Source organism: Anabrus simplex, chromosome 3 (assembly GCF_040414725.1).
Source record: "Anabrus simplex isolate iqAnaSimp1 chromosome 3, ASM4041472v1, whole genome shotgun sequence".
Lineage (NCBI taxonomy): Eukaryota > Metazoa > Arthropoda > Insecta > Orthoptera > Tettigoniidae > Anabrus > Anabrus simplex.
This window is the reverse complement of record NC_090267.1, coordinates 324,755,984-324,780,417: the sequence shown is the minus strand read 5'-3', so window position 1 is coordinate 324,780,417 and position 24,434 is coordinate 324,755,984. Positions and strand designations below refer to the sequence as shown.

The window sequence follows — 24,434 nt, the reverse complement described above, 5'->3', positions numbered from 1 at the left end:
GATTTAACATGAGATTCATAGTCAGTAACAAAAACATTATGATGGACACTTACGATGAAAATGTGATTTGTAGGATCAATTGGCAATCAGCACTGTGCTAGTTCCGGGCTGGTCCAGTGGGAAATTGGCTACCATTCGTAATGATGGAGGAGTGTCACAAGGTATCTTGCGCAAAATATGTGGCTGGAAATATCACTGAGTTAAGGAGAATGTTAAATTTGGGAACCTGGAATGGTAGGGGACTAAACCTAGTAGAAAAATTCCTTATTGTTAAAAGAGAAGCTGTAATCTTTCTATTGAATAAATAATAACAGATAATGAATAAAGGAATTTGGGAGCCATCGAAATATATAAATAAATAAATAATTCTTAAAACTGCCCGGCTGTTGAAACTCATCTTCAGGGTCATTGCCTAGTGACAAGGAGATCTGAATCACTTGATACCTGAAAAATAATATTGGAAAAGGAGTCCATCTGGTAATTTCCCCCAACCATAGAAATTAAACAGAATATATCTTAATCTCATACAATTTACTTGGATCTATTAAACCAGTATTTACCTTGAAATCTGAGCATAGCTCGTTGTGATACACCCTTGAACATATATAACAAAATAAACAGAATATTGATATAAATAATTAATGAATTATGAAGTAACTCTCTCTCAATAATTGGTACTCAGTTTATTCCAAAACGCAAAATTTTCACATGCAGTCATGACTATTTTTACAAGAATGGACTCCACTTTGCTGATAGCGTTGATATAGTTTGAAAAAGGCCCAACATGTTACCTTATGTAGACATTCATAATCATAGAATGTTGTTACACTCCAGCATCTCTTTCCCTGGTTCCATCAACAGCAGATCTCAAACTCCCAACATGGCATGGTACATCTTCCCACAACTCGTTCAAAACACCTCTTATTACACTCCGAACGAAAGCAAGTATCACATCTGCTCACTGCAAGCTCCAACTTGAGAATCTTTGACCAGACGCTTGCCTGCTCCACGCTAGTCCAAGCCCACACAACAGCATTCTAAAATAGCACAGTTCCGGGAATTTTCCACCTCAGCTCCGTCAACACGTAAACACCCGCTCGGAGAATCGTCACGTACACAACCAGGAGATAAACTGAGTGATCGAAACACACTAGTCCCAAATAAATATAGAGAATATATAAAATTTAGAGAGTATCCATAATAATGAGAGTTCCTATAAGAGTTACCATGCCGCGACGGCTAAATACACATTTTTGAAATATACACATTAAATAATAATAATAATATCTGACCGGGGTTTGTCAGGTGACAAAGCAGCTCATTGAAAACATCTTAGTACGTGGACTATCAGAAACACATCAGGGGGAATCGGGAATCTTGACTAATGAGAGCATGATCTAGGCCCTATATATCAGGTTCAGGCGTTTCAAAGAATGGGATTGCAGCTGTGGTAAACAAGCAAATATTGCAGCATGTTAAAGAATATTTAGGCCTATTCATCACAGAACAGATTATTAAAAAATAACTTCCAAGTCCCTAACATCAAGACTGCACATTGTTCTAGTGTATATCCCAACTATAGATGCTACAGATGAAGAGGTAGGAGTCATTTACCAGAAGATAGAAGAAAACATCTCCACTATCCTTCTAAAAGATGTCTTGATCACGATGGGCGATTTATGCGCAAATGTTGGCTCTACTGCCTTAGACAGTCTCCAAAACCCTATGGTTTAGCTACTTGAAACCCAGAGGTAAGCATTTGATACAGATTGCATTTGGTAACAACTTCATAATTGCAAATAATGCTTTTCAGACCATCCTAGACGACTGTCCCCCTTGACCTCCCCTAACAGAAATTACAAAAATCAAATAGACTTTGTACTGATTAAATCATGTTAGAGAAGCTGTATTAAGACCATAATACCGTATTTACCCGAATTTTGCCCGCACCCTCATTTTAAGAAGACTCATTTTGAAGAAAATGAAATGAACTAAATTTCCTTCCATCAAAAGAGTAATGTAGGCATAAACAAACATTTCGTATCACTCCGCGGGGTCCACGTGGTCTTGACGCAAATATGAACATGTAAAATGAAAATGAGCAAGTAGGCGTACTTACGTGACAGGTATTTCATTAATCTGAACTTGCAATAGACTCGATTCCCTGTAGATGGGAAGATTCGTTGTCTCTTGCATCACTAGAATCCTCTCCTAAATTACAAGTTCATCACCTTCCACGTCTAAAACAATTCTCACACATGGTCTCTTTTTACTGGACAGTAACACGACTGGTGGTGGATAATTCTTTTCGTGCAGTATAACACTTGAAATAGACATACCAGCGAAATCTGATGTCAGTTGTGTGATACAGTAAAACCTCTTTAATTCAAACTCTTTGTAGTACAGAAATCGGACTTCCAGTTACGTGATTTTGAATTAGCCCTTAACTTGGCACAACAAACTTTTAATCCGAGATTTTTGCCATATACAAATATTCTTCATCTTGTGTGCTCTCTGACATGTATTAAAATACTTAAAAAAATATTTAGTTGGTTTTCATAGTAAAAATCTACCAAAATATATATGTATCCATTTGGATACAGTGCCAAGTATTCTGATACTGACTGTCACTTTATTATGTATCCATATGGATACATTGCCAAGAATTACATAAACATGGAAACTATAAATTCTCAGTCTAAAGGTAACAAAAAACTTATGTTAAAAATATTTAATAACACATTAACCCATAACTGATTGTACAGCTCAGCTCAGAATAGTTTCCTCTGATGGAAGTGGTAAAAGCAGTTCTTGTCCTTGGTTACGCACAGTCTTGCCCGACACTTGATGCATTCCATGCGGATTTGTCCATTCTTGCAGTAACGACAGCGCCCCTTTTCACAATGTTGTGGAAAGTGCTCTTGACAATCATAGCGAACATCTTCATCGACTTGAGTCCTCGGGCATTCTGTTGCAGGTACTGTCGGTGAATGATTCACTGAATGCTGCTTGCCATCAATTTCTCAGCAACGTTCCATCGAAACTGTTTCAACGAATCATTTCTTGTTTTTTTCCTACAATCGCGTCTATACATACATTAGCCAGGCATTACACACACACACACACACACACACATTTATGATTTGAGCGAATATGGCAAGGTACCATCAATGAGCTTGTAATGCAGTCCGGTATAATGCTATCAACTAATCTGCAAGATCTACCCTTCCCATAAAGGCATTGTACTCAAGCACTATATCGGGGCAAGGTACATTGATCTTTGCACGAGGTTCCACACACACTGTTGCTGCATCGTCTTGACTTGCGACTGTTTTGCCCCTCAAACGTTTGCCTCTTATTGTGCCCATTGACAAAATTATATATTTTTCACGAAGTAAAATCAAGAGCTCAAGTGACTAAAAGAAGTTGTCGAAGAAAACAAAGGAACATGCTTTTCTCTGTATAGAGCTGCATAAAGCTACAACCACTTTGCCACCAACACCAAGGAGTTCCTCAGCATCGCTGAAGTCATGCTGACGAAATGTGTCCTCAATCCCGTACAGTTAGATGTCATAAATCATACCAGTAATTCCTGCTCGTACAAAAATCTTGAGCCATTTATGAGGTTTGTTTTTTATGTACTGACGTCTGCTCCCTGCTCGAGTACCCTTGTAAGGGACCTTCATTTCGTCAATGCTCTACTTCACTTCTTCTTCTACAGCCATTCTTGACAACCGTTGATGAAGAATTGGCCTTAGGATAGTTTGCCATCATTCTATCTGAATGTGTGCGGAATTTCTGAAAGAAAGAAAAAAGTAAGAACGAGATTTTAGCACACTACGTGATAAAGAACTCGATATGTATCATATAGCTTGCACAAAGAACGTAGGAACTTCTCTGTGACAGCAAACTAGTGTATATAATAAATAAGCTACTGCACAGTACGTGAAATAATGAAGAAACATGCATTCTCTTTCTAAAGATATAATAATAAAAATCTAACATGTGATAATTTCATTATATGAACATATGAATACATAAATATAAAATATTATGAATGTCTACTGTCTTGGCAGCGTATCCAATTGGATACGTTTGAACCAAACATTATATGTCTACTGTCTTGGCAGTGTATCCAATTGGATACATTTGAATTTCTTCCTGTATCTCAAATACTACTAATAATCATTTAATTTTAATCATTTACCTACCTTCTTAATATTATTATCATTGCTGTCTTCAACATAATCACAATAATATCTTCACCAATAATGTAATAATGCCTTGGAAACAGCAACAATATCTAGATGAGTTGACTAGTCAGCGCCATCTTGTAAACTAACGTTTATTACTTTCCCGTTCATTAAAAGTAGTTGCCATATGTTTCAAAGCGATTTGTAATAGTCATGGAGTAACATAGGAAAGTCAAAGAATAAATAATACCATTTTTATAACATAAAATAAGTCAAATAGTTTTGTGTATCCATATGGATACGGTGCAAAGTTAAGGGTTAACAGCCATTTTGTAATTCAGAAATGCCAACCCTTGCCAGTTTTCGCAGATTCTGCTTTTCCGCATACTGCCTGCTACGTGATATTGTGGCGTTCCTTAAAGCGCTGATACAAAAGAATTACGATTTCACTCTATTTTCAACTAGAAGTGAGTGAAAGTGCGGAAAGCTACCCCTGCACGTTCCGGAAGATGCATTCTGTCGTGACGCGGAGAAATTTTGAATTTAAATTACTCTGTAAAATACAGTACTATTTTTAAAAAATGTGAAGTCAGTTTAGAATTAAAAGTCTTCTGAATTGTTTTCCGTTTAAATATGACATATGGCGACAGTTTTCTTCCATCTACAGCTGCACAAAGCATAACTGTACACTCAGCATCGAAAACTAGGTGAGCCAGGAGCGTGTTGGTAACCTTGACGTAAATAAAACCTGCATCCCAATTTTGTGCCTCAACATTTTTTGAAAAGTATGCGGGGATTATTTGCTTAAATACGATACTTGTCAGACCCAGGAGCACAAAGTTGTTCCAACCGTAATCTGCTAAAAACAGATATAAGGTTAAAGCTATAAGGTTGTTACAAATTTCATATATTATGGCTCTAATTAATAACAACGGTGGCTGTGAAGATGAAATAAAACATCACCTGGTAATAGTCAAAAGCTTGGTAACCAAACTAAATGCAGTATGGAAGAATTCAGCCCTCACTCACAACTCCAAACTCAAGATATAGTACTCGACACTAGGGCTATACACTAACAAGCACATATCGCTGCCCTATTCTCCTTTTTTAATAGCTGATCATTGCTGCCAACTTGGCTAGTTACATATTGAAATCACAAGACATAACCATCAACAAACTAACCTCTATATAATTATCAATAAAGGAAGTTCTCTTACCCAAGTATAAATGATCAATCAAGATATTCATAATTAAGTCAGTTTTCAAGCTCAGTTAGGAATTAAGGAAATGAACACTCTCTTATCGTTCTCAATGCAATTTTATTTTGGTGTAAATTAATATCACACGAGATACGTTCACTTCCTTACATAAAACCACTTTATTGCCGCTATGTCTATTCCTTAACAACACACAGTTTTACACAACACTACTATTAAAGGAAACACACTGAAGCAATTTACTTCTGATTCTGTCAAGTACAGATATCATCAAGTTCTCACACTGGTTATTCTCTTCACCATCACACATTCGATTCTGAAAAGTACAGATATCAACAGTCCACACACTGATTGTTCACTTTGCCATCACAAGGCAAGACTGACTAACGTCTCAGTCAAGTCGATTCTGACAAATACAGATATCAATTCACTCAAACCTACCCTCTATACTCTCTTACTGCACTGTCTCTCTCTGTCACTGACTGACTGACTGACTGACTGACTGACTTCACCATGGCATCTAACACTGACTCTGAGTCCAACACTGACTGACCTGACGGCCTGTCAGTTTGATATATATACTGTTCGACAAACCGTCTAGAAATATAAACTTCAGGATATGTTCTTGCAACCAAGTTGCAACACTCTAAATACACACAGGGAACAATCGATCGACCAGCCTCTCGATTCGAGTAGATAAAACTCGAATGTTCGATTGCCGTTAAAGGTGTGTTCACACCAAGATGTTTTTGTTAACTTTGTTAATAAACACTGTTAACGAACAATGTTCATTAACTTCATTAACTTTCGAGCACGTTGATAAACAAAATATCTTTAACTTTTGTGAATGAAACTTTTCATTAACATTTCATGTTTTCATTTACATTTCGGTTCACACATGCACAAGGATGTAATTAGAGCATGCAGATTCATAGCGCGGAATACGATGATTTCTTATTTCTTCTAAAAATTGACCATCAAATCATAAGCGAAAGTTCTAATATACAATACCTTTAATTCTGTATGATATTCTTTTATCTGTGTTCTAATGTTTCATTTCCAGCTTCGCTCCTTGCCAAATAACCTAACCTCCTTCAATCACTTTTACATCATCAAAATAATACTATCCTAACTAAGTAGGTTAAATGAAGTTTTTCTTTATTTCGTACCTTTAACAATTCCTTGATGTTGTTGTATAAATCTTTAAACACCTCAGACACAATAACTGAAATTGCTTGTTTTGATACTCTAGACAAATAGGTATATAAGTGAAATGTCACCAGTTGCTAGGAATCTTTAAATTTTGAAAGCCTGCTGCATCATGAATTAAAGGTTCTGACATAAATGTTCTTTCCAAACTTAATTCTACTTGCCTCTCCAGTATTTTTCTTTGCCACACTTCGCATCTGCACTTTTCTCTAATTATACTCACTAAAATAATGAAAGCTGCAGCTGTAAGTATTTTCTTTTTCCTGACCCTATCAGTTGTAACCTCACAAACAACAACAGCACAAACACGACATATACAATAGAATTCACTTCACTCATGAACGATACGCACAAGTTCACGACTTTTAAATCATTCGCAAGCTTCGAAAGTAATTAAATAATTAAAGAAATAATGTGTAAACTGCAGACGTACAGCAATGCACCGATCTTCAGTGCTTAGAATGAAAACACTGACACTGAAGAATATATAGACTTGATACTGTATAGGCTAAGCCTATACAGTATCATGTCTATAAGTACGGGCCGTGAAAGCTTCTATGGCAACAGTATACAGACTGATATTAATGCAAAAGACAATGTTTAGTGCAATGAGAGGGTGAGTCCTGCGACGTCATGACCACACTAGTCTACTGTGCATCCGTATCGTGACAGCTACCACCTCTCTTCTAGCTACCGTAGTTTGGAGTAAGTGCCCTTCAGTTGTTGGAAAGCCAAAAGCGTGTAGCGTGCGTAATCAGTCACCACAAGCCTGACTTTTTCATATTGTATGATTGCAATATTATGGAGGCATTTGTCTTTTCGAGTTGGTACATTTTAAAAAGCATAGGTTTCACCCATTCACCAGATATTGGAAATGACAACACATTCAAAATATATTTTACAGCTCATTAATAGTTTCATCTAACATCTAAAATGAATCGCACTTCATATTTGTTAATCGCCTCATATATTATCTCGAAGACGTTCTCATAAATTGGCTGTGCTCAGAGTGCTCTCATCCAGTATTGACATTTGCGTGTACTTTTCAAGAAATAATGCGAATGCAGGATTTGTGGACTAGAATTCCTGACTGGATTAATACCATGGCAAGGTCTGCATCAAACTCGTGCAATGATTGCTGCTTTTCAGATCCTGAAGCGATGGCGTTTATAAGAGTAGTTGGCTTAGGTTTTGACTTGCAAATTTCATTGTTCTTTACATATTTGTTGTACTGGATGTGCTGGTTTATTCTGTTTCTTTGATGCTTGTCATCAATTGCAATGTTCTCACAGACAGCAAATTTAAGAATTATGCCATCAGTTTAGATAAATTGCATCTTGAATTCTTCTGACAGTGTATACAGCTTCTTCTTCTCAACATTGGCATGATTTTATGTTGTGAAAAGTATATTTTGCTCCAAACTGGTAAAACACTAGCATGGCCAACAAGAGAGTACATGGTTTATAGGTGGAACCGTTAAAGTCATGCCAGTACTAACTGAACTTAGTTTAAACTATTGCAGCATCATTGTTTAAATTAAAATTTATTTCACAACTGCAGATTGGCCATTTTTGCTGGGATATTAATTACAGGTTGTTTCCATAAATTATATTTTAATATTTATTTATTGAATATTTTTTACTTCTGATTCAACAAAATTTTAAAAATCTGTTCAAGAAGAAAAAATAATAATGAAAAACACAGGTAAAAATGGGGCGGGGGGAGGTGCTGAAGCATGAAATAGAAGGGAAAAGGTGGCAACTAGACTACAGCAAAAAATCAACAAGCAGAAAACAGGAAGATTTATTCCAGAAGCAGAAAGAAAACTACGTTCAGAAAGGATAAAACAGTATTGGGCTGACGAAAAGAAGAAAAACCTCCATAAACCTGACTAAAGTTGGCTAAAAATTAAAATAAATAAATAGTAATTGCACAAAAAGGTGCAACAAATTATGTTTATTTAGCTTCGTTTCATGTCCCCATATACATATATTGACCTGTTTGTATGAAAATAGATATATTTATGGAAAGGTGCTGTCCTGAACATCCTTGCACTTGTGATAACAAACTTGTCTTAGTCCCGTTCTAACTTCAAATTCTTCTGTCTCTCCTACTTCAGTCCAAACTTTACACATCCATTTGCTGTACATATCTCTTATCATCTGGACCGTTTTATGTGGGACCTTTTTCCTTCTCCACAGCCAACCAAATCCTATCTCTGGGAATACAATCATATACTTTCTAGTCGATGAAGGTCAGAATTTGATCTTTGTTGTATTTGCACAATTTTTCCACAATCTATCGCATTGCAAATATCAGGTCTATTGTTTATTTTCCACACCTAAATCCTTGTTGTTCCTCTTCCAGTTGGGGTTCCATTATTGGCCTTAATCTTTTCTTCTGGTATTCATTCAAACACTTTCGTAACATGTTAAGTCAGGGTAATTCCTGTGTAGATCCATCTATATGGTTTCCTTTTGTAAATATAGGGACAATAATTCTCTTTTCCCAATCTTTCGGGATTTTCTTGTCTCCAGGCTGCTTTAAACACCCTACTTAACCAATATATTCCCACATTCCCAGAACCTCAAATCATTTCAATACTTATTTCATCCACTCCTGGGGATTTCCAATTTCTTATCTACCGAGCGAGTTGGCCGTGCATTTAGGAGTATACAGCAGTGAGCTTGCATTCGGGAGATATTCGGTTCAAACCCCCCTGTCGGCAACCTGAAGTTGGTTTTTCGTGGTTTCCCATTTTTACACAAGGCAAATGATGGGCTGTACCTTAATTAAGGCCACGACCGCTTCCTTCCCACTCCTAGCCATTTCCTATCCCATCGTCGACATAACACCTATCTGTGTCAGTGCAACGTAAAGCAACTTATTTTTAAAAAAAATTCTTATCTCCTTTAGTGTTGCTTCTGCTAGGGTCGCATAGCTGTGAGCTTGCGTTTGGGAGATGGTGGGTTGAAATCCCACTACCAGCAGCCTTGAAGATGGTTTTCCATGGTTTCCTATTTTCACACCAGGCAAATGCTGGGGCTGTACTTTAATTAACCCTTGTAGAGCAGATTACTTTTTTGCTTGTCAGCGTAATTAATTTTTGTGATTTTATTGTTATTGTTAACACACACAGACATTCCGAAAACATAAATATTTAAGCATGAATAAGTCATACGTACCTATTTTCATCAGAATAGTTTGCAGGTTTCCATTTATTGTTGAAGAAATAAATACTCAACAGCTTTTTTTGTGTGTAAAAGTGGCACAAGGTACACCACACAGTAATTTTGACTAACGTCACAAAACACTGTATTTATTTTACATCCAAAAAACTTCGTTGTAATTCACTTTCTTGTCTACCGGTACTTCATAATTCATTATCATTATTTATTTATTTATTTATTTATTTATTTATTTGTTTATTGATTGATTGATTGATTGATTGATTGATTGATTGATTTGTTTATTTATTTATTGTTTGTTTGTTTATGTATTTATTTATTTGTTTATTGATTTATTTATTTGTTTGTTTATTTATTTATTGATTTATTTATTTGTTTATTTGTTTAATTAATTTATTTATTTATTTATTTATTTATTTATTTATTTAACGAGACAAAAATTAAGCAGAGGAAATTTTTTACATTGGTTGGCCACGACAACCGCATTTGGAATTCTCCTCATTAGGTCTTTAATGGTGCAAGTGGCTGGAGAAGAAGGACACAGTAGAAGATGCTCGTTAGTCTGCTTAGTACCACACTTGCAGTAAACTGTCTCCACAGGAAGGCCCCATTTCTGTAGGTTGGTCTTGCATCTCGTGGTCCTGGAGCGGAATCGATTGAGAGCCTTCCATGTTGTCCACTTTTCAGAATGTCCAGGAGGAAGTTCTTCCTTTATTCATTATCATTAATGCTACAGTATAAGTTTAAATTGAAAAATTCATTCATTGATATGCACAGTACATGTCCAAATGGGAAGCAAATTGAAACTTTTATTTATGTTATAAACTAGACTTTTTTTATGATCCTGGATCCTGATTTGCCACCTTGTATCATTCCTTGCTTTCATTATAACTGTCATTGACTTTCTTTTAAATTCTGATAATTAATCCCACCAATAATACCTAGGTCAGAGGTTGTCAAACTATTATGAGATTGTACACCTCAATCATGGCTTTAATGTTCAATGTACTGCCACAAAAAAATCCTTAAATGATTGGTTTTAAAAATATTGGTGTTGGGCTAATTATAAGGCACTTTTAATTGATTATAAACCATTCTTTTAAATACACATAGTAAATAAGACGAGATTGTGAATTTTTTATAACACATCACAAGACATTTAAGAGTTTGTGTCTATATTAAGTATAATACAGTGATAATAATACATGACACCCTGTTTGTATGAAAGTTTCACAAAATGCTAGATTTTTACTATGTCAAATTAATAAATAAGGATGAAAAATTTTTGATCTTAATTCTGGAATTCTGACATTGCAAACCATCAACATTTCAAAGGGATGGGTGTATCTGCATGGCGTCACACAGTTTTCTGATGTGTTGTAGTCAGGTGAAACTTTCAAGCGAAATGTAGCTCCGTGGATTAAGAAAGAACTTTTGAAGTTAATAAGGAATTGGAACAATCTATACAAAAAGTGGAAACAGTGCCGACTGGAACAAGCATGGGAAAAGTACAAATCCGCACGGAAAGACACTAAAAATAGGATCAAGGAGGCTTACGATCAGTATATTCACAAAGTTTGCTCGGATACCAAAGAGCTGTGGAAGCTACTAAAAAGGAACTGTGGCGGCGCTGCACAAAGTTCCTTTCAAGCTCACAGGAAATCCATCTCCATGCCTGTAGGCATTGCCTCAGCCTTCATTGAAAAATTTAAAGATAATTTCTCCCAGGCACAATCAACTGGGGATATGTATATAACCAACACACCCGTACCGCCCCTCCCTCTCACCAGCCTCTACTTCTCGGAACTTGAGGTACTAGCAATTTTGAAGAGGATTCGTCCCCATGTGGCGAGCGGCCCTGATGAAATACCCAGCCGTATACTCTGTGACTGCGCTGAGTCAGTAGCACCATCTCTCTGCGAACTATTCAACCTGTCGCTTCACTGTGGATCACTGCCTCAAGATTGGAAGTGTGCTGATGTAGTTCCAATTTTCAAGAGAGGGGACAAAGCCCTCATTGACAACTGTCGGCCAGTGTGTCTCACATCCCACGTATGTAAATGTATGGAACGACTGGTAGCCTCTAATATACGGGAATACTTCCGGGAAGGTAATCTGCTAAGTGAAGGCCAGCACGGTTTTCTTACAGGAAGATCCTGTAATACTTTATTAACAAAGGTTATTGATGAGTGGCAGTTCTCCCTAGAGAAATCCAAAATTGTTCAGGTAAACTGCGTGGCTTTGGACTGGGCTAAAGCTTTTGACCAAATCCTTCATGAACGACTTTTGTTAAAATTAAGACGTATAAATGTTAGGGGAAGTGTACTGGCATGGTTGCGGTCATTTCTCCAAGGGTCGAACTCAACGTGTTGTGTTTGATGGAGTTCGATCTTCGACCGTTAAAGTAACCTCAGGAGTATGTCAAGGCACCGCCTTGGGACCTTTATTATAATGCATTTGTCTTTGATTTACCTAAATGTGTGACTTCAACCATAGCCCAGTACGCTGATGACTAGAGAGGAGAATTATAGGCACTAAAACAGTTAAAGTAGGCAGGCATATAGGCTCTTAAATTAGCCAAAATAGGCATGTAAATAGGCACTAACGTGTACAATAGGCAATGAAATAGGCATGAAAAATAATTATAATTCAATAACACGCTCAATTACTATAAAAGGAATTTACAACAAGCAACGTTTCAATGTTTTCAGGTAACAATCTTGTTGTCCTGTCGGGCAGAATGTTTTGTACTGAGAGAAATCTCTCAACATCACAGGAAGTGATTGGACAAAACTTCAATGAAGCCACTTCATCTGGTTTTAGTTCAACTGCTTCATCTACCTCACCTTGTAACACGCTGGCTACTTTTACTGTCGTTTTCCATCATGGATTCTTCTGCAGGATTCTTATGGAACTTTTTACTGACAGCAGCTACCTTCCCAGAGGTTCGGACAACATTCCTCCTGACTTTTTCCACAACCCTAAATGACTCCACCGAGGGAATGCCACTTGTCTCCTACTCGGTGATTGCTCCCGGCAGCTTGTTGAAGTCTGAAGATGCTCCAGTTTATGCAGGGGGGATATTAGCTCCCACCATTGTAGTGCACAGGTCTATAGAAAATTGTTGTTGGTCGCTGTACACAGTGGACTGGTAGATGACAACGCTTTCTGTACTTGTGTCAAATGCATCGCAGTATTTCTATGTTAATCTATATGGTATTTTTTCACATTTGATCTGAAAAATAATACATTTGACTTAAATTACAATGTTCTTATATTCCTACAGCTGGGCTAATTGGCAAGAATGCTTAGTATAAACATAATAATGGCGTATGGCCTCCAGAGAGGCCTGGTGCGGGTCTTTTTCTCGTAGACGACCTATTAGGCAACCTGCATGTCTGTGAACATGAGGGCCATACCTAGGATGATTTCTAATGCTGAAAACACCAGACATACCCAGCCCCAGATCCATTGGAATTAACCAATTAAGGTAAAATCCCCGACCCGACCGGGAATAGAACCCGGGACCCTGTGAACCTAAGGCCAGTACACTGACCATTCAGCCAATGAGTCGGACAGTATAAACATGCATTTGTTTCATTAAAAATAGAGAAAGACTATTAGAGGTGATGTTTCTAGAAGTAAAAACTTTAAAATAGGAACAAGAGAATTCGTAATTTACATGGAAATATGGCCTTTAAAATGTTCAGTTATAATCTGACAGTTTCCTCGCGAGTTCGCAGGGTGAAAAAAGTCATAAAAATGACGCGAAACGATACCTGAGTAGCGTAGAGGAGAGATCCTTCCTATATGGTTGCCAGGGACTCACCAAGCTGCCTCTAGCAGTATTCTTACTTATATAGAAGAATTAAAACGGAGTCACTATATATCTCAGATTTGTGAACATTTTATATGTTGCTATTCACCTGCTTTGGTCACCCGGGTCAGCTGTCATGAAGACTATTTTATGTTGCCTGCAATAGATCCTGCATCATGTGTGCTTACAAAGCTACCACCCTCACTGAAAATTAGAAAACCACGTGATTTGAAATTGTCATAGCATGCGCCCATAAACTTACTTTTTGTCACAATTTAGCAAAAATCTAGATGGGATGTTAGAGCTTACGCACCCCAGACCCTCTTTGCTTCTCCCCCCAAGCACAAGGGGAACAAACCGGACCTCACCAATCCAGACCAACGGTCTTTCCACTGGCCTGGTCTTGTAAAGATAGTCTTTGTAGCCTTGTTAAACACACTGTGACATCGTCCAACCCATGCCATATTGTATGTCTAGCTTCTGTAATATTGTCCTAGCTGCACCACATTCGATCATCAACCTATGTTTCGCGAAGGCATAGTGGAAGCGTAATAGAGTTCAGTAGAGCCTACACATAGAGCTGGTGAAAGTTACTTACGATTTTTAAAAATTACAATTCAGTTGTAATCCGCTTCTGTGGTGTAGTAGTAAGCATGATTAGCCGCCACCAACGTAGGTCTGGGTTCAATTCCCGGCTCTGACACGAAATTTGAAAAGTGGCACGAGGGCTGGAACCGGGTCCACTAAGACTTGGAAGGTCAATTGAGTGGGTTCGATTCCCACATCACCGAGCGAGTTAGCCGTGCGGTTAGGGGCGCACAGCTGTTAGCTTGCATCCGGGAGATACTGGGTTCAAATCCCACTGCCGGCAGCCATGAAGATGGTTTTCCGTGGTTTCCCATTTTCACACCAGGCAAATGTTGGGTCTGTGCCTTAATTAAGGCCACGGCCGCTTCCTTCCGACTTCTAGACCTTTCCTATCCCATCGTCGCCATAAGAACTATCTGTGTCAATGCGGCGTAAAGCCGCTAGTAAAAAATAAAATTCCCACCTCAGCCATCCTCGAAGTGGTTTTGTATGGTTTCCCACTTCTCCTCAGGGAAATGCCAAGATGGTACCTAACTTAAAGAAGCAGCCACTTCCTTCCCTCTTATTTGCCTGTCCCAATCTTCCCATGCCTTCACAAGGCCCCTGTTCAGCATAGAAGGTGAGGCTGTCTGGGAAAGGTACTAGTCCTCCTCCCCGGTTGTATTCCCCAACCCAAAGTCTCACGCTCCAGGACACTGCCCTTGATACGGTAGAGGTGGGATCCTTCGCTGAGTCCGAGGGGAAAACTCACCCTGGAGGGTAAACAGATTAAGAAAGAACGAAAGAAAGAAAGACAGAAATAAAATATTTCAGTTGTAAATCTGTATTTTCGCAGGAATTGAACCAGAGTTCAAATTACCGATTTTTAATTTTCATCCACTCTGTGACAAGAGACCATCGGCGTTCTAACTCCTCGTTCAGTAATAAAATGATTATCTACATTTTAGTAATATAAATTATTGAAAGTTCACAGCTAATACAGCATTGCAACAAAATAACTTTCCACAATACGTAAATTATTTGGCCTATAAATGCTACAATGAAATGCGATCATAGTTCAGTCACAAAAAAGGTAAAAGGAACAAACGAACTTACCAAGCTTGGCAGAAGACTACCTTTCCATATGTAGTGAAATTTGGATCCCCTGTTATCCACCGCTTCAGCCAGTACGACTTCGACGATTTTTCCTTGCAGTTACATTCTTTACGTCACGCCGACACAGATAGGTCTATGGGGATGATGGGATAGGAAAGGCCTAGGAGTGAGAAGGGAGTGACAGTGGCTTTAATTAAGGTACTGCCCCAGCATTTGCCTGGTGTAAAAATGGGAAACCACAGAAAACCGTCTTCAGGGCTGCCGATTGTGGGGCTCAAGCCCATTATCTCCTGGATGTAAGCTCACAGCTGCGCGCCCCTAAGCACATATCCAACTCGCCCAATGATTTTTCTTCGGGCCTTGCCACAGAAACCCTTCTTCTTCACAATAAATCATAACACGTTTTGAAGACAAAGCGTATGTGTATAACAGTTCACATCGAGAAGGAGGTATAAGGGTTCGACGTTGATTGGTTCTCGCATGTCTTAGAATGTTGGAGAGGTTGAAGGCTTTGGGGTCAAATTATTCCTTGTTTCTCCTGACGGACATTTCCCAAGAACTATTTCTGGTGACTTCCAAGAATTCCCATTTTTGTTCGTGGGGTAAACAGATCTTGAGAAATGGGAATATAATACTGTCGAGCACATCGGTTACCATACAATGCAGTGGTAGAAAACCGGATTCTTTAAAATAGATTAAAAGGCATCAAGTAGGCAATTATACTCCAAATAGGCACAAACCCCTGAAATAGGCATTTATAGGCACAATAAAACCAACTAAATCTAGCTTAAAGGAACCTGAAACGGATTTATATCTCAAAAGCCTACGTTTCTGAACACAGGAATAAAATAGGTGAATTCCCGTCTCTACTGATAACACTGTAATGTACAGGGATATACAATGTGCAGAGATTGTCTGAAGTTACAATCGAACTTGGACACTATAGTGGTGTGGTGTTACGTCAACAGTCTCAAGATTAATGCTGGCAAATGTAAATACATTAAGTTAAGTAGGTCTCGACACCCAGTAGAATGAATAGAATGTATATATAACATTAATAGTGTACATATTGAGCGAGTTAAAACGATGCATTTGTTAGGAATAACCATTTCTGAACAACTAAAATGGAACACACAAACAGAGGAAGTGAGGTTTTATGCACTGAAGCCTCCGTGGGTGCAAGTCGAATGCTAACGGACGGCTTACTTGACACTAGTGAGACCTATACTAACGTATGGTCTACCTGCCTGACACCCTACCACTGCAGCTAACCTTCACAAACTAGAAGGAATCCAACGTCGCACTGAAGGACTAATTAACAAGAACAGCTGCCTGTCTGCCCTCCCGTCAATCGCCTCCTTGTGTAAACAATGCGACATCACCTTCTTACACAAGTCCCTCACAGGGGCCATTCACCTTTCACCATTTCCTCAACTCTCCTTATCCTACAGCTCCGTCCGCAGAGGCAAAGGGGTATGTCTTATACCCCTCTTTGCGCGAACTGAGTCCTACAAACTAGGTTTCTTTGCTTGTTCAGCGTGGCTTTGGAACGATCTACCCGCCAATATTAAATGTAGAAATGTAAATATAGTTAAATGTTATGTTAGAAAGCACATATGGTGAGAAAATGCATGTGAATATGTGGAAGAATGAACGAGGGAGTGAAAGGTTGTATAAATAAGAAATATGTGTACATTAGGCTATACTTGGTTACTTTACCTGTAAATAGTGTATATGACTGTTTTAGTTTAGGATTTAGCTAATTATTTCAAAGGTCAGGGGGGCACTACGTGTAGGGGGTTTGTCCTTTTCCCCCTGGCCTTCCATAGATACTGTAAAGATTTATGGTAAATAAATAATGAATCAATGAATATATACATATTTAACTTCTTATTTTTTCCATATTTAAATTTTTCTTGTTTTTTTCCCGCTGAAGGCTGCTCACGTGCCCCACTAAAAGTCTCAGGCATACCTTAGGGGTATGCATACCACAGTTTGAGAACTACTGACCTAGCATCGTCTGAATTTGCCCTGTAACTTATGTTGTTCTCACACTCACTTGCATCAGTTTCACGTTTTCACCCATTATTGATAATTTTTTAGTACTCATCAATACTATTTAGTAATTATGACTTTATTTTACACTTGTTTTGAATTTTTTGGGGGGCATAATGTCTACAAGAGCTAAAACACAAATATTCACAATATCACAAAACTTCTGAAAAGAACATCACCATCGAAACCACGCATAGCAGCGAAAGCTATCTTCTTCTTCATTCCTAATCCCTGTGTTAAGCCTAACTAAGTACCCTGTGTATACGCTCCTGACTTCTGTTGGTCGATATTACAAACATAATCTAAAATATACAGTCACAAAAGCGTGCAATTTAAAGTTTAAAAGACTTCTTTCGCTCTTGCGGGAACAGATGAGTTTCGGATAAACACATATAACGCTTGGCTAAGGTTAAGGCCACAGCCAGCTTCTTTCCAGTCCTAGTCCCTTCCTATGTTTGTGTCACGAAAAACCTTCAGTGTGTTAGTGTGACTTTAAAACTACTAGCTTTTTCTAATTCTGACAGAGTTACATCATTTTCATCATGCATCACAGATTCCCTATTTGATTTGTGTAGGCCCCATACATTCAGTAAATTCTGAAAGTACATTTTTCATCTCTTGATGGCACGAGCTTCAGTGATCAGGTTTCCCTTTACATCCATTACACTTACTGTCATTTTGTAGGGTGAATGCATGTTCTTTACGACTCTCTGCAGTTTCTTATTGCCCTGACTTGACTCCTCTTCAAGTTCCCCTGCAAATTTTTGCCACCATTTCTGTTTTCCTTCACTATCTTATGAAAAATCCTCTTGGCTTCATAGTATTTCTCTTCCGCAGTCTTACCTTTATTTCACAACATCCAATATTTTTTTCTTTTCTCTCACTGCATCTCTTGATTTTTTTATTCCACCATGGTGTTTCTTTTGCTTTCTTCTTACTGTTAATCCTTCCATAGACCTCGCCAGCTGTTTCCACAAGTGCTTCCTTAAAATCTTTCCACTCTTCCTCCACATCTCTTATTTCTAATGGTGGGATCTTGGCTTTCAACCTTTCCAAAGAAGTCTGTTTATTTTCTTCCTCTTTTAATAATCTTTAACTTCTTCAGTCTCTAACCTCCTTTATTACTGCTATCTTCCCAATCCTTAACTTTGCTATTAAATGCTTCCCCTGGTATTATGGTGACATCAGTGGCACCGAGCAAGTTGGCCATGCGGTTAAAGGCTCGCAGCTGTGGGCTGGCATCTGGGAGATAGTGGGTCCGAACCCCACTGTCAGTAACCCTGAAGATAGTTTTCCATGATTTCCCATTTTCACACCAGGCAAATGCTAGGGCTGTACCTTAATTAAGGCCACGGCCTCTTCCTTCCTACTCCTAGGCCAGAAGACCTATCTGTGTCGGTGCAACATAAAGCCAATTCTTCTGGTAATTGGCACCGTTTTCATCGACCTGACTGCTGCTTACGATATGACCAAACCATTGATTTCTCATTCATGAACTGTTTAGAATGACAGAAGACTTCAAAGTTACAAGAATCATTCAACATTTGTTACTGAACAGAAGATTCAAAGTGACACTTCAAGGTAAAGAAAGTCTCTGGAGGAACCAGAAAAATAGTCTCCCACTGGGTAGTATCCCTGCACCAATTCTTTTCAATATTTTTCAATATTTGCTGATGATCTTGGTGTTAGAACTCAGTCCAGATCATTTTGGGAAGTAGAATCTAGGCTGCAGAATTGCCTCAATGATTTGTCCTTGTATAACAGAGACAACTACCTTAAGCCAAATCCTCTTCCATCTACATAATCATGCTGCTAATCGCAAAACATCAATTGGGAAGAAAGGCAGTTTGAGTTCACCCCTGTTGTCAAATACCTTGGAGTTCAGCTTTATCGGTCTATTACTTTTAGAGTGCATTGTCATTCTGTCAGAATGAATGTCAGAGCCAGAGCTGGAGAGCACATCCAGCAACTGTACGAACTACAGCCGTGGCACTTTCTTCCTCTACAGCTGAGCATGCATGCCCTGCATGGGTCAACTCTGTCCATTCCAAGAAAGTGGATATTGCAGTTTCTGGTTGCCTCAAACCAACAAATGTCAAAAAGCTATACCACACGTGTGGCATAGCTCCAGCTTCAATCCGAGCAACTAGCAGCTGAAACCGAAAAATGCAAACAATAGGTGGACAGTGTGGGGAGGAAGAAGCTCTGCTATAATACGGTGGTGATAAGTGATCTGATGATCGTACAGTGAAGTATAATATATTAGCAATACTGTAGGAGCTCTGAGTACCAAAGTACAGTAGTGAGATAATATAGTATGGACAATAATAATAATAATAATAATAATAATAATAATAAAAAATTACATAAACCAAGGAAGCGCGCAGTAAGAAAGGAGCTAGGCCAATAGGAAGACCAAGAAAAATAACAATGTGAATAGAATATATTTAACAATAAAACATAACAACAAGATAAATAAATGGAAGATAAATTTTTAACAAATGCTGAGAGATAAATATACCAAAGTAGAGAAAAATTCGAAAAGTGTGCCACATTTACACATTGAATATCCAAAAATGCTTAAAAGGATAGCCTATTATATAAATTACAAGTGTACAATATATATAGAAACTGAGTAAGAAAGTGGGAGTAAAGCCCTGAAAGAAAGAAAGCATGAAAGGGAGGGGGAAGGGAAGTGGGATAAGGATTAGGACGGGGAAAGGATTTTCTTCACCGGGTTTTCCAGAATTTACCAATTGCATAGGTCTAGAAAGACATCTGAAATGATTATAAATAATTTATAATTGTCCGTAGCGCAGTTCGTGTAGAGATGCAGTCTATGTTATGAGCTTTTAAAATGCAGCATGCCAACACGACGGAAGAAAATTTCAGCAGGCAATAGCCCGAATGAAAAGTTAAAGTCCAAATGAAGATAAATTACAATAAGTCTTGCTCACCAAATAGCTTGAAGATAGAGTCCAGATGGAATTGACATTATTACAAGAGGCACAGTATTTTTGGTACTCCACCACAAAACCCGACGCAAATGTGAAGCAGCGGAGTGGGCAATATATAGTGATGTAGAATATTCCAGAAAAGGAGAGAAGGCTACAAGCCAGTGAGTTCGAGAAACAAGACATCACGTGTTCATACAGCGCACTGGCAACGGCGAAGTACATCAAGGATGACGTAATCGCGCTGGCAGAGCACAGGTGAGCGGAGTGCTTGATGCGGCGAGGACGAGGTCGAGGCGAACAGCAGTATGCAAGGTAGGGAATATATGCTGTAGATACGGCGATCGTAATTTATTCCCCACATGCCGGCGAAAGCGAAGCGTCCAGATGATGTAGCGACGATGGCGTAGCAGTCTTCACGAGTGGCTCCAACTCGGAAGAGCGATGATCGTACACTAGAAGTAGAAAGCAGACGGGCAAGAGATGGTGTACCCAAATGAAGAAAAGGGGCAAAGGAAAGAGATGGAGATGAGGATGGACCGGTCCAAGAAGAGAAAAAGGGAATAAGAGTAAGAAAAGGGGTTCAGAAAATAAAGCGGTAGTAGATATATATATTCAACCCTTCACCCTTCCAGTCTTTGAAATGTGGCACCGGCTTGAGACATCACAGGGTCGCTGACTGGGTACTACCCACAGAGACATCTTCGGATGTTATAAACTAACCTTAAACGTGTTAGGCAGGAAGGATAAAAGAGAAGAAAAATAATTAAATAAAAAGAAATCTGAATGAGAACCTTTACGAACACATATTTATTGAAAGAAAATTCTAAACTTTGGCAAAGCCATATCCCTATACAAATCAACAACATTTCGGACCAAATATTTGTACATCGTACTCTACATTACTTGACTCATCTAAATTTTATTAAAATTTCATTACCATTTATTATGAGACACTCCTCACGCCATCATTTGTTATGAATTCAACAATATAAATTACCAAATAATATTTGTAAATTTTGTCAACTCCGACTATTTAATTTAATTCCTATTACCTCTCATTTTATTTACCATCGTTACTCTACTCCAATACCTCCAATTTTAATTCAATTCAAATTTAATCATATCTGGTTAACACCATATTTCAAAATCATTAATAATAAGGAAAAAATGTTATTGTAATTTACTATCATAACCTTCATTAACTCGTCAGAGTAACCTTTGAAACGTTAATATAAAACCAAAACTTCTTCCATTTATTCTTTGAATCAATAAATCCGTATTTACTCTCCATACTTCCAAATTATTCCATCACTATGTTATAAACCTTGTAATTGTAATTATTAAATTATTAAATTATTTACTTTATTACACTCTTCCATTCTGAAATTTATGAAGCTATATGAAGTCATTAAATCCAACAACCGCCGTGTAATTCATGAACTCATCATTTCGATTAATTAAATTCATTAAATTTATTATAATTCACTAAATTCGGGGTTATCATGTCATTATAATCGTTACCTCTAAAGTCATTAAATTATCCAATTACATTTGTAAAATCTGATAATCCTTAAATCCAAAATTTGATAAATCATTAAATTATTTGTCTCAGTAATTTATATAAAATAATTCCTATTATTATTTAAGTCCGAAATTATCTGACTTATTCTTTCTCAATAACATCCTCCACTCCTATAATTGCTGATAATATGGAACGCGCACGCGAATCGAAAGTAACCCTGACATAAATAAATTAATTTACTTCACTGATTCATTTAAAATTATAAATATCCCGCACGTACATAATCAGCTGTTTTCATCATACATAAAACATATGCCTACTCTGAAGCAAGAAACCTACACTACTATGGTAATACACAACTTAACCTACACTGATTCTACAAACAATGGGATAGAACCTCATTGTCACAAGTACAAACAACCATACGTGAACTGAATTCACACATTAACAAGAAATATTACAACTGCAAACCAGAATTTGCATTGCTCAACACACTGTAGAACATATAACATTGAGACAAACACAACATCATTCAACCAAATAATCACAGGGAAAATCATCATTCACTGACCTCGGCCGGGCATCGAACTCCGACCCTCAGCATGGCATCATTACAGTAACCTATCATTATACTCGCCACAATGAACTGTCACGAAGTATATCTATTATTTTTTAATTTTAATGTGCTGTCCTAAACTCCTCAAAACAGAATTATCTTATGAATGACTGTAATATATTTACTTGTAAGACCCTGGCAAGGCTGTCTGATTTCCCCTAATACACAGCATGCCGACCTGGGCGACTACATTATCTCAAGCGCCTCACTCATTTCATTAACACGGCATTTCGATCCGTCCGCACTCAATTAATATTTCTCTCTCTCTCCGCTCTAATGAACTCATATGTTTCCTCCAAATCATCTTTTGTATCCTTGCTTTCTGTGCGAACAGTAACTAATTATATATAACACTCTCAATGCATCTTATTTGTTCCATATCTCACGTGTATAATTCTACATTCCTCACTCAACATTATTAAGAAACACGTATATCACTATGCCGGTATTTATTCATATATTGCACTACACAATCTCGTTAGTTTGACCCCTGCTGCTGGCATTTTGTGTCTAAGAGGCCCTACTTCGACACTGGGCTAACTACATCTCGGATAAATTATACAATGAAACCTATTCCCTACAGCACATTTCTCGTTCACTGGTTAACAATACACATTACTTACTGATGACATACACTCTCAAATTTCACTGTAATGTGCCGGAATAACCAAGGTTCGAATCTTTGGTCAATGAAATTCCTCTCGACGAACTTTCTGTCATGCAACATGCCAGGCTAATCTATTTACTCCCGTGGACTATACCTTACACTGATGCCTCCTAAATCACATTAAATATTCACACACACACGCTGGTATTTATCAGAAGATCGCGCACTAAGGAAAACCATATTTCACACACGTAATAGAAGATCATTATTTACACACACATATTATTTCATCATTCGTGAAGACCATATTCAACACACGCCTCTTATTTACAATATTCACTCCCCCCTAGGCATCAGTATGAAATTTACGCCCCAAAAAAATCTAACTATCCTTGCTACAGAAAATAAAAAATATATATAAAACGAATTGTCATGCATTAATTTATTTACCAGTTAACAGCTAATCATGCACATGCCAGATATAATGAATCAGGGTACTTATCGATTTGGCGACGCTCCATATTCAGCTCCACGGCCTCATGGTTTCAGGTCGGCCCCATGATGTACTTAAGCCATCATATAGGCGGCCTTAACACGTGAACCAATGCCTTTCTTCATGACCATGGTCTTCATTCCTGCGGCTTTAATGAATTCACACGACTTCACGTCTTAATACACTAAAATATACACAAAACACATATATAAGTAAAATATTATAGCACATAAAACACTTATTTACACTAGTAATGAATACATTGTCTGCTCTTTTGCGCGAGTTTAACACGTGGCACTGCAAAGCGTCCTTGCATCGATCTCGCTCCGGTCTTTCTACCTCGTCACAGTTAATATTGTAAAATCGCCTTCCAGAATTTTACCAGATTTTCGGTCGTTATTTAGTTAAAATACATAGTCTATCGGACCCGTCGTATCCTATCGACAACTAGTTAGTGGACTAGGAAATGCTCAAGATTAGGAGTCCGCATTGACCACATACGCTTTACGTCCGAGCCGTTCAAATTTCCGTAGCAGAGTGAGAGTCTTAAGCAGCACGCGTCTTCTTCTTGCACACCAGCTCCTGGGTATGGAGCTCGGGGAACCCCATCAACAGTGACGTAATATCCCGTCACGTATGCCTGCATTCATTTATTACAATAAATTATTAGTAATATGCCATCTTTAATTCTTGTTCTCGGAAGAGTTTAACATTGATTCCACCTTATCCCTTAGTGGATTTAATTAAATTTGGAGGTCATTCGTACGGCATCCATCTTTAATTTTTCCCCATCATTTCAAACTTGCTATGCTGCTATTCGCTGCTTGAAAGTGTTGCCAACTTAAAACTGGAGACCTTGATCACACACCTCACGGAA

At 38.0% G+C, this 24,434-nt stretch overlaps 1 protein-coding gene across 2 annotated transcripts in view; it reads left to right on the top strand.

Annotated features, from left to right (window-relative positions):
* nSMase (neutral sphingomyelinase) overlaps positions 1 to 24,434 on the top strand; it is a 58,093-nt gene that overhangs the window by 21,986 nt on the left and 11,673 nt on the right. The gene's annotated exons all lie outside the window — the stretch shown is intronic.